This window comes from Mauremys reevesii, linkage group 14 (genome assembly GCF_016161935.1).
Source record: "Mauremys reevesii isolate NIE-2019 linkage group 14, ASM1616193v1, whole genome shotgun sequence".
NCBI lineage: Eukaryota > Metazoa > Chordata > Testudines > Geoemydidae > Mauremys > Mauremys reevesii.
The window spans coordinates 8964149-8980017 of NC_052636.1; the positions used below are offsets into that span (position 1 = coordinate 8964149).

At 47.5% G+C, this 15869-nt stretch overlaps 1 pseudogene; it reads right to left on the reverse strand.

Annotated features, from left to right (window-relative positions):
* Positions 1 to 8525: 8525 nt before the first annotated feature.
* LOC120381796 overlaps positions 8526 to 15869 on the reverse strand; it is a 305764-nt pseudogene continuing 298420 nt past the window's right edge.

Here is a 15869-nt window from a genome sequence, read left to right on the forward strand (position 1 = left end):
AGAGAACTCTAAGGTGTTTCTATGCCACGTGATGGACAGAGTGTCCTTGGCACAGAGAAAGCAAAGACCACATGGCAAGAGGCTAGAAAAGGCTGATGCCTCGTCTCCATCTTGTCTTCAATCCTGCTTAATACCTCTGGAGGGACTTTACTACAAACTGAAGCTCTATACAAAGGACTGAATGACCCATCCCAGCTGTGGATGGACTCCAGAGACTTGATTTGAACCTTTATTCCATCACTGCTACAAGCCTGAACCAAGAACTTTGCCATCACTGTGTGTAATTGATTCCTTTAAAAATTTTAACTCTCATCTATATTTCTTTCTTTTTATGAATAAACCTTTATATTTTAGATGTTGTAAGGGAAAATCCAGTGTTATCCAAGGCCTTGTAGGCCCAGGCCTCATGTCAGGCTGCCAGGGCCGGCCAGACAAGCCAAGTAGGGGGGCACAGAGGAGACAGTGGAAAGTCCTAACAGTCCCCGACTGAAAAACAATTTTGTAATATCCCCTACTGTCAACACGTAACCGCATAGAACAGATAAGTAATAACAGGAAAAGCCTAATATGGAATAAATTTACTCCTGCTCCAATCAGCATTATCTTTGCAATATTTTTTTAGGAAAATAATAAGGAAATGATGTAACTTGCATATTCTGATTGTGGTTTTAAGCTTTATAAGGCTGTCTGTAACCAGCTTTCGGGAGGCTGTTTCCATAACGGTTCTCCCCTGCGTGCTTCTAATCAATAAAAGGCCTCCCATCTCCTAGAACTGGAAGGGACCTCAAAAGGTCATCGAGTCCAGCCCCCTGTCTTCACTAGCAGGACCAGTTTTTGCCCCAGATCCCTAAGTGGCCTCCTCAAGGATTGAACTCACAACCCTGGGTTTAAGCAGGCCAATGCTCAAACCACTGAGCTATCCCTCCCACCTCAGACAGCTCTGATTGAAAACACAACAGGTGGATCGATTTTTCCATAACAATGCTAAAGGATTTGCAAGAGCGTGATTTGTGGGTAAGATCTGACTTGTCTATTGACCAGCATCTGGGCTTTGGTCCTTTGGGATCCTTTGAGAGAACCCGTTTTCTTTTACTGGGGTATTGGTTTTCATAACCATTCATCCCTATAAGGAGCGGTGCTAGTGGTGATAGAAGGGAACTGGAATAGCTGAGGGAATTGCTTGTATGACGTCCAATTGGCCAGTGGGGTAAAACCAAACTCCTCTCTGCATGGCTGCTGTGACGTGCTTGAATAGTAAAGGGCACCCAGCCTCGGGCTGTGACTGCCCTGCTCCAAGCAATTTGTCCTGAATTGATACTCTCAGCAGTGTCCTGCCAGTGGTCGCATCGTTACAGGGGTCGTCCGGGATTACAGCTGGGAACTCTCCAAAGCTCAGGATGCGCTTCCTCAGCTAGGGGAAGTACGTAACCCACACACCTCCAGGGTGTGGTGGGGCGTCCCAGCTAGTGGCACTTAGAGGGAGAGAGAAAATGAGTCTTTTCTACAGTCTTAGCTAGCAGCCAGGTGGCTTTCAGTTCATGCTGTGGAGGCCCACACACTAAGCTCCTGTTCCCAGTTCAATCCCACCCACTGACAAGTCACTGACCCAGATCTGTCAGCGTAACAGACACAGCTGCCATCCCAAGAAGAAGAGAGTTGCCTTGCCATACCTGGCTGCAAAGAGGTGCCAAGCAGTGAGCTGACACCGTTCAGAGCTTCCTGTGACAAACTGCAAACTTTGGACAATAGTGAGGTGGCAGGAAGTGTGGTCCTCAGAGTGGCCTGGGTCAGAGCCCATGGGAGGCCCTGGGCTCCCCTGCCATCTGCTGCATCCTTCCACCCCAAAGGACCGAAATCCTGACCACTAGGCAACTTCCCCAAGAGCAAAGGCCATCACGAGGCATCTGTCTTTGAAAATTTGCAGAGGATGTGGGAGCAGAAAGGGGAGAGAGGATGAAGATGGCTCTTGGGAAGAGGGAGGGAGGGAGCCTTATGGGAATCTCTTGTTTACCACCATCAACCCAATGATTAGATCATTGATGCTTAGAATCTTCCCTGACATGTTGTAATTGATTGGATCTAGGTTTTAAAAAAGTTACCACATTTGCAGATGGAGAAATGTCAGTGAGTTGAGTGGAAGGCCATTGCAAGCTCAGGTAATTAGGCAATGTGGCTTATGCCCCATCTAACAAGCTCCTTAAACAATAGCTCCCAATTTTCATTTACATTCTTCTGTTTAGTGTTTTTCTCCAAAACACTTTCACTAATCATTTTGGTAAGCTTTGGAAAGTTAGCCCTTTCAGTGCACCAAATATAAATATTGCTGGTGAGGACTGCCCTCTATTGGTCATAAGAACAGCCATACTGGATCAGACCAATGGTCCAGCCAGCCCAGAATCCTATCCTCCCACAGTGGCCAATGCCAGGTGCCCGCGAGGGAATCGACAGAACAGGGAATCATCAAGCAATCCATCCCGTCACCCATTCCCAGCTTCCGGCAAACAGAGGCTGGGGACACTTCAAGAGCATGGTTTTGTATCTCTGCCCATCCTGGCTAATAGCCAATGATGGACCCATCCTCCATCAACTTATCTAGTTCTTTGGTGGACCCTGTTATAGTCTTGGCCCTCACAGCATCCTCTGGCAAAGTTTCCCCAGGTTGACTGTGTGTTGGGTGAAAAAATACTTCCTTTGGTTTATTTTAAACCTGCTGTCTATTCATTTCATCGGGTGACCCCAGTTCTTGGGTTATGAGGAGTAAATAGCACTTCCTTACAGATCCAGACTAACACGGCTACTCCTCTGATACTTCCTTATTTACTTTCTCCAAACCCGTCGTCATTTTATAGACCTCTATCCTAGCCCCCCCTTAGTCATCTCTTTTCCAAGCTGAAAACTCCCTTCAGTCTTACTAATCTCACCTCACATGGAAGCTGTTCCATACCCCAATCATTTTGGTTGCCCTTTTCTGTGCCTTTCCCAATTCCGATATATCTTTTTGAGATGGGGTACCAGCTCCAGTATTCAAGATGTGGGCAGACCACAGATTTATAGACAGGCAATATTATATTTCTGTCTCGCTAGCCATCCCTTTCCTAATGACTTCCCAACATTGTGTTGGCTTTTTTGACTGCCAATGCACATTGAGTAGATGTTTTCAGAGAAGTTTCCACAGTGACTCCAAGATCTCTTTCTTAAGTTGTAAGAGCTAATTTAGACCCCATCAGTTTAGATGTAGAATTGGGATCATGTTTTCCCATGTGCATTACTTTGCATTGATCCACATTGAATTTCATCTGCCTTTTTGCTGCCCAGTCACTCAGTTTGGTGAGATCCCTTTGTCACACTTTGCACTCTCTTTTGGACGTAACTAAATTGAGTTGGTTTGTATCATCTGCAAATGTTGCCACCTCACTGTTTACCCCTTTTTCCAGATCACTTAGGACTATGTTGAACAGTGCTGGTCCCAGTACAGACCCGAGGGGGACACCTCTCTCCATTCTGAAAATCAGACCCTTTCGTTCTTGTCTTTGAACCAGTTCCCTAACCCAGAGAGGACCTTCCATCTTATCCCATTTTGCTTCAGAGCCTTTGGGGAGAGACCTTCTCAAAGGTTTTCTGAAAATCTAAGTATACTATATCCACGGGATCACCTTTATCCACATGCTCGTTGACTCCCTCAAAGAATTATAGTAGATTCGTGAGGCATGATTTTCCTTTACAAAAACCATGTTCATTCTTCCCCAATGTAAGCAGGGGCAGACTCACCCAGCGGCACCTCCTGCTGGTCGTCTTGGGAATTAGCTCTCCAGCCGTCAGAGCACACTCTGCAGGCCGGTGATCTGCCTTACCGCAGCTGGCCCCCTGTCCCTCCCAGGACCCCAGTGCCTCTTTTACCCTGGCAGTACCCCCCCAGTTCTGGGTCTCCCCCTCCCAGGGGAACCCCCACCCACTATCCCCACTTCACCTCAGTCTTGGCTACTGCCCAGTCTCCATCCAGCCCCCGTTCACTGGGGCAGACTGCAGTATGAGCCACTCATCACAGGCAAAGGGGTTTGGACCTGCTGCCTCTGCTTCCCCCTGGGCTGCCCCATTGCAGCCCTGCACCTATTCAGCCTATAGTCAGGCCTGCAGCCTGGGGCTTTCCAGGCCAGAGCTCCCAGCTCCTCTGGCCCTTCCCCAGCCCTGCTCCCAATCTAGGTGTCTTGCTTAGGTCCCTGCAGCCAGGCCCTTCTCTCGCTACAAACAGAGGGAGACTGACTGGGCTCCTGGCTCACAGCCTCTTTTAGGGGCCAGCTGGGCCTGACTGGAGCATGGCCACAGCTGAGCCTGCTTCCCCCAGTCAGCCCAGGCTCCTTGCCCCAGCCCTCTCCTGGGCTGCTTCAAGCCCCGCAGGGCAGGAGCAGGGGACCACCCCGCTACACCCAACAAAGTGGAGACCCTGGCGCACGTTTATTTAGAGTGCGCCAGGCTGCAGCCCCTATACCGGCTCCTCACCAATATCCTATTGCGTTTCTGGCTGCACTTTTCCCCCTACCTCCTTCTCCATGCACTCCCTATCCGTGGCTCCACAAAGTCGCGGGACCTCCTGGTCAACCTGCTCCTCGCCCTGGCTAAAATGGCCATCTACGTGACCAGGGAGAGGCGGTTGGCCAACAGAGACTCCTGCAACTGTGGGGATTGTTTCCGGTCCTTAGTCCGTTCACGTCTCCGGGCGGAGTTCCTCTGGGCGGCGTCCGCTGGCTCCCTTGAAGCCTTCGAGGAGCTGTGGGCACTGTCTGGGGTTCTCTGCTCGGTGTCCCCGTCAGGCTCCCTTCTTATGACCCTTTGACCGCACTCCTGTCCCTGTTCTTTTATTAGTTGTCCCCCGGAATTAGTGGGTTTCTGAGGCCCTGTGGATCCTCCCCTTAGGCTGAGGGGGGGATCCATTAGCATTGGGCGGGCTTCCGCCCCGCCCCGTTTCCCGGAAACCCAATAGATTTACCCAGCAAATCCTGGTTAGCTATGAGTCTAATCATTGGGCTCTACAATTCCACCCAATGTGCCTGGTACTGACGTTAGCTTTAGTGGCCTGTAATTGCCAGCTGCGTCTCTGGAGCCTTTTTTATACACTGCTCCAGCCAGGGACTAAAGGCCGCCCCAGACTTTCCCTTTCTCCCTTCAGGGAAATCAAGTTCACATTCTACAAGGAGCTAAAGAAGCCTCAACCCTGCATCTGAATTAATGTCACATTTCTCACTACCCGGCACAAACAAATGTCTTTTCAATCCCAGGTGAGTCCACTTCAGTCATTCCTCAGCCCCGTTCCTTCACCCTCCTGCCTTAGCTTAGGGCATTGCGCCACCCTGTGGGCATTTCATGTCCCTCCTCAGTTTCACATACAGACACAATTTCCTTTGCTGTTCAATGAACAGCAAAAACCTTTCTGTGTCTCTAGTCTGAGCCAGGGCATTCAATTTCATTGAAACCTTCTCTCCTGCAATGGCAACGGTCAGACAGAGGACATGGCCATCTTCAGCCCTGAGAGTGAGATATTCACTCTCCTCTTTCTTCAAGCTGCTGTTGTTAGTCCATAAAACATGTACCATGGAATAAAAAGCTGCATTTACTCCAGGGTGAGGAAAGAAAGGAGCCACCAACTCCCCGAAAAATCTCTGTGCCCCAGAGAGAACCTGCCCCTGCTATTGGAATCACTGATGTGCTTCAGCTACAATGGGAAAGCATCTGCTCTCATGGGGTATAGTTCAGTGGTAGAGTGTTTGACTGCAGATCAAGTGGTCCCTGCTTCAAATCCAAATGCCCTCTAATAAGCCTCTTATTTTTTTATTTTTATTTTTTAAAAAAAAGGGAAAACATTTTCATTTCCATTCTCCATTATGTTCAGGAGCTCCACTATACGGGGATGCTTGAAATGAATGTAACACTCAACATTTCACTGTCCAAATGCATAAAAACCTAGCAAACCTGCCCATCAGCTGAAATCAGTTCCAATCCTCTAAGTGTCTAGTTTATGTTTTCGTCAATTAAACAAAGGGATCATATGAATGTACATTTGCAGATCCCTCCTCTCCAGGGCTGTGCTGTGCAGAAGAACAAGAACCACATCCAGTTGGGGTTCAGGAGTCTGACGAGCAAAGGCCACTTGGTGCGGGCTAAAGTCACCAGCACCCTCTGCTCCTTCCCATTCAACCAGCAGCTGGGCCCCCAGGACAAGGCATGAGAAGAAGACAGTGGCTGTGAGCAGGAAAATAGCCACCAAGAAGCTGGCTAAAGCTGTCAAGATCCCCAGGGAGGTCACCATGCCCATGTCTAGAATGTACTGACTGCAGCAGGGACCAAAAAGGCAGAGAAAAGCCCTCAAAAGTTGTAAGCTGCCAAGCCCCAGAAGGTGATCAAAATCCTACCTAAAATCAAGACAGGATAAGGCTAAGGTCATCTCCAAAGCCAGGGCTAAGAAGGTAACACTGAGAAAGAAGTGGAGAGATTTCCATTGGGATGACTCCTGCTCCCCTAATGGCTCTGTTATGAATCACCATGGACCACCCCAAGAGATCAAAGTCCTGCAGGACAAACAGCCCCATGGACAGTATAATGAAGTGGTGGCAGTGGGGGGAAGTGCTGTGTTTTGTGTAACACCTGCCAGGTGAGTGATGCACTGCCAGGGCAGCTGCCCATGAGCTCATTCTCTTCGATCTGCTTCTGCTGTTATTTCAGAGCCAGCACTAGCGGGAGTGTGTCCCTGTCACTTCACCAGCTCTAGAACAGGCTCTGTCTGCAGCCCAGCTCTGATTAATCCCACTTGTTAATGTATTCCTACTGCGATACTTTCCCAGTTCTCTGCCTCATTCGAACATTCCGGTCAGAGACTGAATATGGGGAGGGATGAACTAATTTGTGTGACATTTGGTAAGTTGCCATCGTATGTGATTGAACCTCTGCTGGAGGTGGGCAGGAGCCTGTTACACACATAAAATAGCTAAGCTTTACCAAACTACCTGCTACACATTCAAACCTTCCTGTACACACACAATAGAAATTGGGGCTCTGAGAAATGACAACTTTTCTTTAACACAGATCATTGTTTTCTGTACTTCCAGAGGCACTGAAATAGAAGCACATTACCTTTAAACAGCTGGGATTTCATGATCAGCAGCAAAGCCTCTGTAAATTTACCACCCACAGAGCTGATTGTTTCTAACTGCAGGGTTAGCCAGACCATTCAGTAACATTATCGCTCTGTTCACAAAGCCTTTGGTTAGTGACGAATCATGAGACTTATCCCTTCCTGCTGTAATTCCATTGACTCCAGTGTCTCTTTCCCCAGTTCTGGTTCCAAGAAAATAAACAAATTAAAACAACCTTCAGAACTAACATGCTGTGGGAAAGTGGAAATGTTGATAGCTCAAATAATTCAGTTTCTTCTCTGTCTTGTGTGTGTATATCTGCTGTGTGTGTGTGACCAGTGGGGCATTTTGTTTGCTCCTGGCAGGTTCAACCCTGTCAGATTTGTCTGTGGGGAGGGGCCAGAGAAAACAGACACCCTGGCCTTCCAGGTTGGGGTTAGGCAAAGGAATAACAACCCTGTCCCATAAAAAAACAAAAAATGTTACAGAAACAGTGGTAGAAACAGGGATAGAGAAACTGGTAAATAATCACAATGCCCAGGCTTGAAGTAATCGGAAACACAGAATTCAAAAAACAAAGCTCAGGGGCTATTTGGGGTTTATTCTCTGAGCTTAGCCATGTGCTATAGCACAGGGAGCACTTTTGGAAGTCTCCCATCCCACAACAGGGGAAAGGAAAAGGATTCTTAGGTTCTAGCACGGATTGAAGGAGGATGGTAATAGGGAATAAGGGAATCCCTCTGACTTACCCTAACTACGTCCGTTGTTGCAACGGGTTAAATGACCTTTTTTCCCCTATCCCTGCCCTGTTCCTGCTCTTTGTTATAGTTCAATATATTTTAAGTGCGAAAAATGATGATGAAAATATCTGCTCTCCAGCACAACCTGCAGCAACATCAGAACAACCGGGAATGAAACAATTTGTTCCCCAAGGGAGAACTCGATGACTAACAATTGCTGTGAAATGGGGGAACAGTATAACCGTGATGCTCAGGGTTTGTTTAGACTAGGGAAAGTGATGGAGTTTAGGTCAGGTCAAGGGGGAAGCTAATGCCAACCCCTGCACCTGGGCTGCATCTGCACTACAATTTTTTACATTAAGATCACTAACTTGAGCAGCCAACGACATGTACAGTCCTAGTGGATGTCAGGCACGGGTAGTTTTTGCCTCAGTGTAGCTTGTTGGGATCAACCTCTCTCCCCCCACCTGGAGGGATGAACATTCCTGGCCGGAGGGAACACACTCCTGTGACTCAAAAGGAAAGGAGGTGATAGAAAGATCACAGGACTGACCCGAAGAAGGATGAGGTGCAAAGGCAGAAGCAGGCAACTGATCTGGTGGAGCTGAGAGACCACAGTGAAGATGGTACAAAAATCACTATGTGGGAATGAGCAAATGTGATTTTTTTTAAAAAAATTTTTGGCCAACCCTAGTGAAGGGATTTATTACAGTTCTCTCTCATGTGGCTTTTCTGATGTCTAATGAGGCTTGAGCGCTGATTGTAGCTTTTCCCGCACTCAGAGTGTGATTCTCCTATGTGAGACAACGTTTAAGCTGTGCTTGAAGCTTTTCCCGCACTCAGAGCATGTGTAGGACTTCTCTCCTGTGTGGATTCTCTGATGTAAGATGAGGCCTGAATGATTAAAGAAACATTTCCCACACTCAGAGCATCCATAAGATTACTCACCCATGTGGATTTTCCTATGTTCGATAAGGTTTGAGCTCTGATTGAAGCTTTTCCCACACTCAGCGCATATGTAGGGCTTCTCTCCTGTGTGGATTCTCTGATGTGTGATAAGGGCAGAGCACTGACGAAAGCTTTTCCCACACTCAGAGCATATGTAGGGCTTCTCTCCTGTGTGGATTCTACGATGTGTGATAAGGTGAGAGTTCCGATTGAAATTTTTCCCACACTCAGTGCACGTGTAGGGCTTCTCTCCTGTGTGGATTCTCTGATGTGTGATGAGGACAGAGCGCTGACTAAAGCTTTTCCCACACTCAGCGCATGTGTAGGGCTTCTCTCCTGTGTGTATTCTCCGATGTGTGTTCAGGGTAGAGATCTGACTAAAGCTTTTCCCACACTCAACGCATTCATAAGGTTTCTCACGCATGTGGATTTTCCTATGTTTGATAAGGTATGAGGTCACATTGAAGCTTTTCCCACACTCAGTGCACGTGTAGGGCTTCTCTCCTGTGTGGATTCTCTGATGTGTGATAAGGGCAGAGCCCTGAATGAAGCTTTTCCACACTCAGCGCATGTGTAGGGCTTCTCTCCTGCGTGGATTCTCTGATGTGTGATAAGGGCAGAGCGCTGATTGAAGCTTTTCCCACACTCAGAGCATGTGTAGGGCTTCTCTCCTGCGTGGATTCTCTGATGTGTGATAAGGGCAGAGCGCTGATTGAAGCTTTTCCCACACTCAGAGCATGTGTAGGGCTTCTCTCCTGTGTGGATTCTACGATGTGTGATAAGGTCTGAGTTCTGACTAAAGCTTTTCCCACACTCAGAGCATATGTAGGGCTTCTCTCCTGTGTGGATTCTACGATGTGTGATAAGGTGAGAGTTCTGATTGAAGCTTTTCCCACACTCAGAGCATATGTAGGGATTCTCCCCTGTGTGGATTCTACGATGTGTGATAAGGTGAGAGTTCCGATTGAAACTTTTCCCACACTCAGTGCACGTGTAGGGCTTCTCTCCTGTGTGGATTCTCTGATGCGTGATAAGGGCAGAGCGCTGACTAAAGCTTTTCCCACACTCAGCGCATGTGTAGGGCTTCTCTCCTGCGTGGATTCTCTGATGTGTGATAAGGGCAGAGAGCTGTTTGAAGCTTTTCCCACACTCAGAGCATAGAATCATAGAATCATAGAATCATAGAATTCAAGATCAGAAGGGACCATTATGATCATCTAGTCTGACCTCCTGCAAGATGCAGGCCACATAAGCCGATCCACCCACTCCTTAGCAAGTGAACCCTGCCCCATGCTTCGGAGGAAGGCGAAAAACCTCCAGGGCCATAGCCAATCTTCCCTGGAGGAATATTCCTTCCCGACCCCAAATATGGCGGTCAGCTGAACCCCGAGCATGCGGGCAAGACTCTCCAGCCAAACCCTCTGGAAAAGGTTACATCATACCAGGCACATAATTGACCTATTGACTAAGCCCGTTATCCTATCATACCATCCCCTCCCTCAACTTATCTAGCTTAATCTTAAAGTCGTGGAGGTCCTTCGCCCCCACTGTGTCCCTCGGTAGACTGTTCCAGTATTGCACTCCCCTGATGGTTAGGAACCTTCGTCTAATTTCAAGCCTGAATTTCCTGACTGACAGTTTATATCCGTTCGTCCTCGTGTCCACATTAGCACTGAGCTGAAATAATTCTTCTCCTTCCCTGGTATTTATCCCTCTGATATATTTAAAGAGTGTAATCATATCTCCTCTCATCCTTCTTTTGGTTAAGGAAAACAAACCGAGCTCCTCAAGTCTCCTTTCATACGAAAGGCCTTCCATTCCTCGGATCATTCTAGTGGCCCTTCTTTGTACCTGTTCTAGTTTGAATTCATCCTTCTTAAACATGGGAGACCAAAACTGCACACAATACTCCAAATGAGGTCTCACCAGCGCCTTATATAACGGGACTAGCACCTCCTTATCCCTACTAGAAATACCTCGCCTAATGCAACCCAAGACCGCATTAGCTTTTTAACGCCACATCACATTGCCTACTCATAGTCATCTTGCGATCAACCAGGACTCCTAGGTCCTTCTCCTCCTCCGTTACTTCCAACTGGTGCGTCCCAGCTTATAACTAAAGTTCTTGTTAGACATCCCTAAATGCATAACCTTACACTTCTCACTATTGAATTTCATCCTGTTACTAATACTCCAGTTTACAAGGTCATCCAAATCTCCCTGGAGAATATCCCGATCCTCTTCCGAATTGACAATACCCCCCAACTTGGTGTCATCCGCAAACTTTATCAGCCCACTCCTACTCTTGGTTCCCAGGTCAGCAATAAATAGATTGAATAAAATTGGACCCAAAACCGAGCCTTGAGGAACTCCACTGGTAACCCCCCTCCAACCGGACAGTTCCCCCTTCAATACTACCCTCTGCAGTCTCCCCTTTAACCAGCTCCTTATCCACCTCTGGATTTTCACTTCGATCTCCATCTTTTCCAATTTAACCAGTAATTCTTCATGCGGTACCGTATCAAACGCCTTACTGAAATCCAGATATATGAGATCCACCGCATTTCCCTTGTCTAAAAAATCTGTTACTCTCTCAAAGAAGGAGATCAAGTTGGTTTGGCACGATCTACCTTTCGTAAATCCATGCTGTAATCTATCCCAGTTGCCATCGGCCTCATGCTCCGGAACCATTCTCTCTTTTAAGATTTTTTCCATGACTTTGCATACTACAGATGTTAGACTAACAGGCCTATAATTCCCCGGGTCACTTTTTTTCCCCTTCTTGAATATAGGAACTACATTAGCTAATCTCCAGTCAGTCGGTACAATCCCCGAATTTAGGGATTTATTAAAGATTATCGCTAACGGGCTAGCAATATCCCTCGCCAATTCCCTTAATATTCTAGGATGAAGATTATCCGGGCCCCCCGATTTACTTCCGTTAAGCTGTTCCAGTTTGGCTTCTACCTCAGCTACCGTAATGTCTACCCCCATATCTTCATTCCCATCGGTCCCTCTATCACTATTCCTTAGCCCTTCATTAGCCTCATTAAAGACCGAGGCAAAGTATTCGTTCAGATATTGTGCCATTCCAAGATTATCCCTAATCTCCACTCCATTTAAAGTTTTAAGCGGTCCCACTTCTTCTTTCTTGGTTTTCTTCCTATTTATATGGCTAAAAAACCGTTTGCTATTGGTTTTAATCCCCTTCGCTAGATCCATCTCCACTCGTCGCTTTGCCTTTCTCACAGCTTCCCTGCACCCTCTGACCTCAATAAGGTAGGTTTCCTTGCTGATCCCTCCCATTTTCCACTCCCGGTACGCTTTCTGCTTTTTCTTAATGACCCCTCTAAGACGCTTGCTCATCCAGCTCGGTCTAAAACTGCTACCTACGAGCCGTTTCCCCCTTCTCGGGATACATGCCTCTGACAACTCCTGCAACTTCAACTTGAAGTAACTCCAGGCGTCATCTGCCCTTAGATCCCTAAATATGTTAGCCCAGTCCACTTCCCTAACTAGTCGCCTTAATTTAGTAAAATTAGCCCTTTTGAAATCATACACCCTAGTCTCAGATGCACTATTGATTATCCTCCCATTTATTTGGAAACGAATTAGCTCATGATCACTCGAGCCAAGGTTGTCCCCTACAACAATGTCCTCAACAAGGTCCTCATTACTCACCAAAATCAAATCTAAAATGGCATCCCCCCTCGTCGGTTCAGCAACCACTTGATGAAGGAATTCATTAGCTATCACGTCTAGGAAAAGCTGAGCCCTATTATTATTACTAGCATTTGTTTCCCAATCTATATCCGGGAAGTTAAAGTCCCCCATGATCAAGCAGTTCCTATTAGTGTTTACCTCCTTAAAAACATTAAAGAGCTCCCTATCCATCTCTAAGCTAGATCCCGGCGGTCTATAGCACACCCCAATCACTATCCTGGATGAGGCTCTGGTAGTTTTCTTCCCCAATGTGACCATTGCCCAAACAGACTCCGTATTGTCCATTGCAGCGCTAGTTATCTCATTACATTTTACCTCATTATTGATATACAGTGCTACTCCCCCACCTTTACCTTTGCATCGGTCTTTCCTAAACAGCACATACCCTTCCATACCTGTACTCCAGTCATGGCTACCGTTCCACCATGTTTCTGTTATTCCTACGATATCCGGTTTCAATTCCCGGACCAGGAGCTCCAGTTCCTCCATTTTGTTACCTAAGCTTCTCGCATTGGTGAACAAACATCCTAATTTTTCCTGTTGGGCTCCTCTCACTCTTTTTACCCAACTCGGTATGGACACAGTACTTCCAGTATGACTTGTAGATCTAGAATCTGTCCCCCCACTCTTCCTTACACTTAACTGCCCCCCTCTGGCTATATCTGTTATCTTGCTGTCCTCACTCCCAATGTGAAAATTTGGCGTGGAGAGCACCAGGACCTCTCCCGACCGTCTCCCCCCAGTGTCTAGTTTAAAGCTCTTTTAATCAGATGAGCCAGCCTCCCTCCTAGAAGTCTACTTCCTTCCCTACTTAGGTGGAGCCCATCCCTTGAGAACAGTTGTCTGTCCCCAAAAGCCTCCCAGTGCCCATACATCCCAAAGCCCTCCTTGTAACACCACTCCCTCAGCCAACTATTAACCATCACGATCCTCTCACCCCTTTGGCGCCCTTCCCTAGGGACAGGTAGAATCCCACTGAAGATCACCTGAGCCTCAATTTCCTTGAGCGTCTTACCCAACCTGGCATAGTCTCCCTTGATCCTCTCTAGCGAGAATCTAGCCGTGTCATTCGTTCCCACATGAAGGATGATCAAAGGGTTCTTACCCGCTCCTCTTAGGATCCTTTTCAACCTCAGGTCCACATCCCGTATTTTAGCACCCGGTAGACAGCACACCCTTCTGTTCTCTGGATCGGCCCTGGTCACAGGCCTGTCCAACCTTCGCAGTATGGAAGGCATGTGTAGGGCTTCTCTCCTGTGTGGATTCTACGATGTGTGTTCAGGGTAGAGCTCTGACTAAAGCTTTTCCCACACTCAGCGCATGTGTAGGGCTTCTCTCCTGCGTGGATTCTCCAATGTGTGATAAGGTCTGAGCTCTGACTAAACCTTTTCCCACACTCAGCGCATTCATAAGGTTTCTCACCCATGTGGATTTTCCTATGTCTGATAAGGTGTGAGGTCCCACTGAAGCTTTTCCCACACTCAGAGCATATGTAGGGCTTCTCTCCTGTGTGGATTCTACGATGTGTGTTCAGGGTAGAGCTCTGACTAAAGCTTTTCCCATACTCAGAGCACATGTAGGGCGTCTCTCCTGTGTGGATTCTCTGATGTGTGATAAGGTCTGAGCTCTGACTAAAGCTTTTCCCGCACTCAGCGCATGTGTGGGGCGCTTCTCCTGTGTGGATTCGCTGATGTGAGATGAGGGCTGAACTATCAATGAAGCATTTCCCACACTCAGAGCATTCATAAGGTTTCTCACCTGTGTGGATTGTCTGATGTCTGATAAGGGCAGAGCTCCGATTGAAGCTTTTCCCACACTCATGGCATGTGTAGCGTGTCTCTTCCAAGTTGATTCTGTCGCTTGTTATAATGTCTGAGAGGCTACTCAAGTTTCCCTCTGGCCTCCCCTGAGTCTCACAGGCTTTTGTTTTTTCTGGGAGTGCATAACTCCCGGAAACATGCCCTTTGGATCTTCCTGATAAAGTTCCATGTGGTTCTCCTTGCTCAGCATCTTCCTGATGGGGTTTCTCCTCCTCATTCTGATTCACCATCCCATCACCTGATGGGAGACAGAGAGAATCCAGACACAGATCACTACCTGCACCGGAAAGAAAGAAAATCTCAGAGAGAGGAATGGAAAAAGGGATGAACAATCCAAAATATGTGGGGGAGAGATCAAACCTATTAGGAGCTGATTTTCCCCAAACCCTTCCCCAGAGGAGAGAGGAAGGGATCAGTTTTGGTCTGCATCTCATGAGAACACTCAGGGGAAAGAGAGATCCGGGAGGGACCTGCTGCCAGTTGTCAGTCAGAATAGGAGGAAGCCATGAGTGACATTTGCCATAATGATTCCACGTCTGCAGGGAACAATCCTGAACTTGGAGAGCTCACAGGGTCTTTGTAGGGCATCCCGAATGTTTCCTGCATTCCCACACAGTTGTTGAGTTGGTTTAACCAAGTCCTCACCTGCGAAGGCAGCTCTTGGAAGCACTTCTTTCTCAGAGCCCTGGAGGTCTGGGACCACGGCTCTTCCCCTCGTTCAGCTGCGACATCACATCAGGTTTGGAAACTGGAAACCCTATTGCAGGCAAAGAAAACAAGGAGGTCAGTGGAATTTGTGGGATACTTGGCACAAAGAATAGTCCATGGTTTTAACCCCCAGCTCATTTTTAAGCAGTAACATCCCAAGGCCAGCTTCCTTGGCTCAAAGTGGCAGGAGAGTTATTATGATTATAAATCATATTCATTACCTTAGTGCTAAGGAGCAACTAACAGTGGGTCCCCATTGTGCTAGGCAGAGTACAAACACAGAATAGTAGCTGGCCCATGCCCTGAAGAATTTATAATCTAAATACACAAGACAGACATAGAATGGGGGAACGGATAGACCCCACTATCTCTTTCACACACACACTGCTCACAGCCCCTGGAGAGAAAGCAAAGCACAGGAACTGGACGTTAGTCCAGCAAACACAGTGGAGGATAAGCTGCAATCTTCACACAATGGTCAAAAAGGAGAGGCATGTGGGTCCCTGCCCATAGAGAGGGGCTGGCTACAGGCCTGATACCTGAGGGGCCATTCCTTGAGCAGACCATGGAGGCAGGTCAAAGGCTTCGCTACCCTGAACTGTGACATCACAAAAGCACATTTTGGGGAATTAGGAAATCTAGTGACTCAGGGGTAATGGGAGGGAGAATTAAACTCCCAGTGGGAGGAGAAGGCTGGGGAATTACACACTAACATTCAGAAGCAACAGCCTCTAATTCTTCCGGAAAAGGAGAAGGTCAGAAACAAGAACTGGGCCACGCAGCCTCAGGAGGGACAGGCTCAGAGA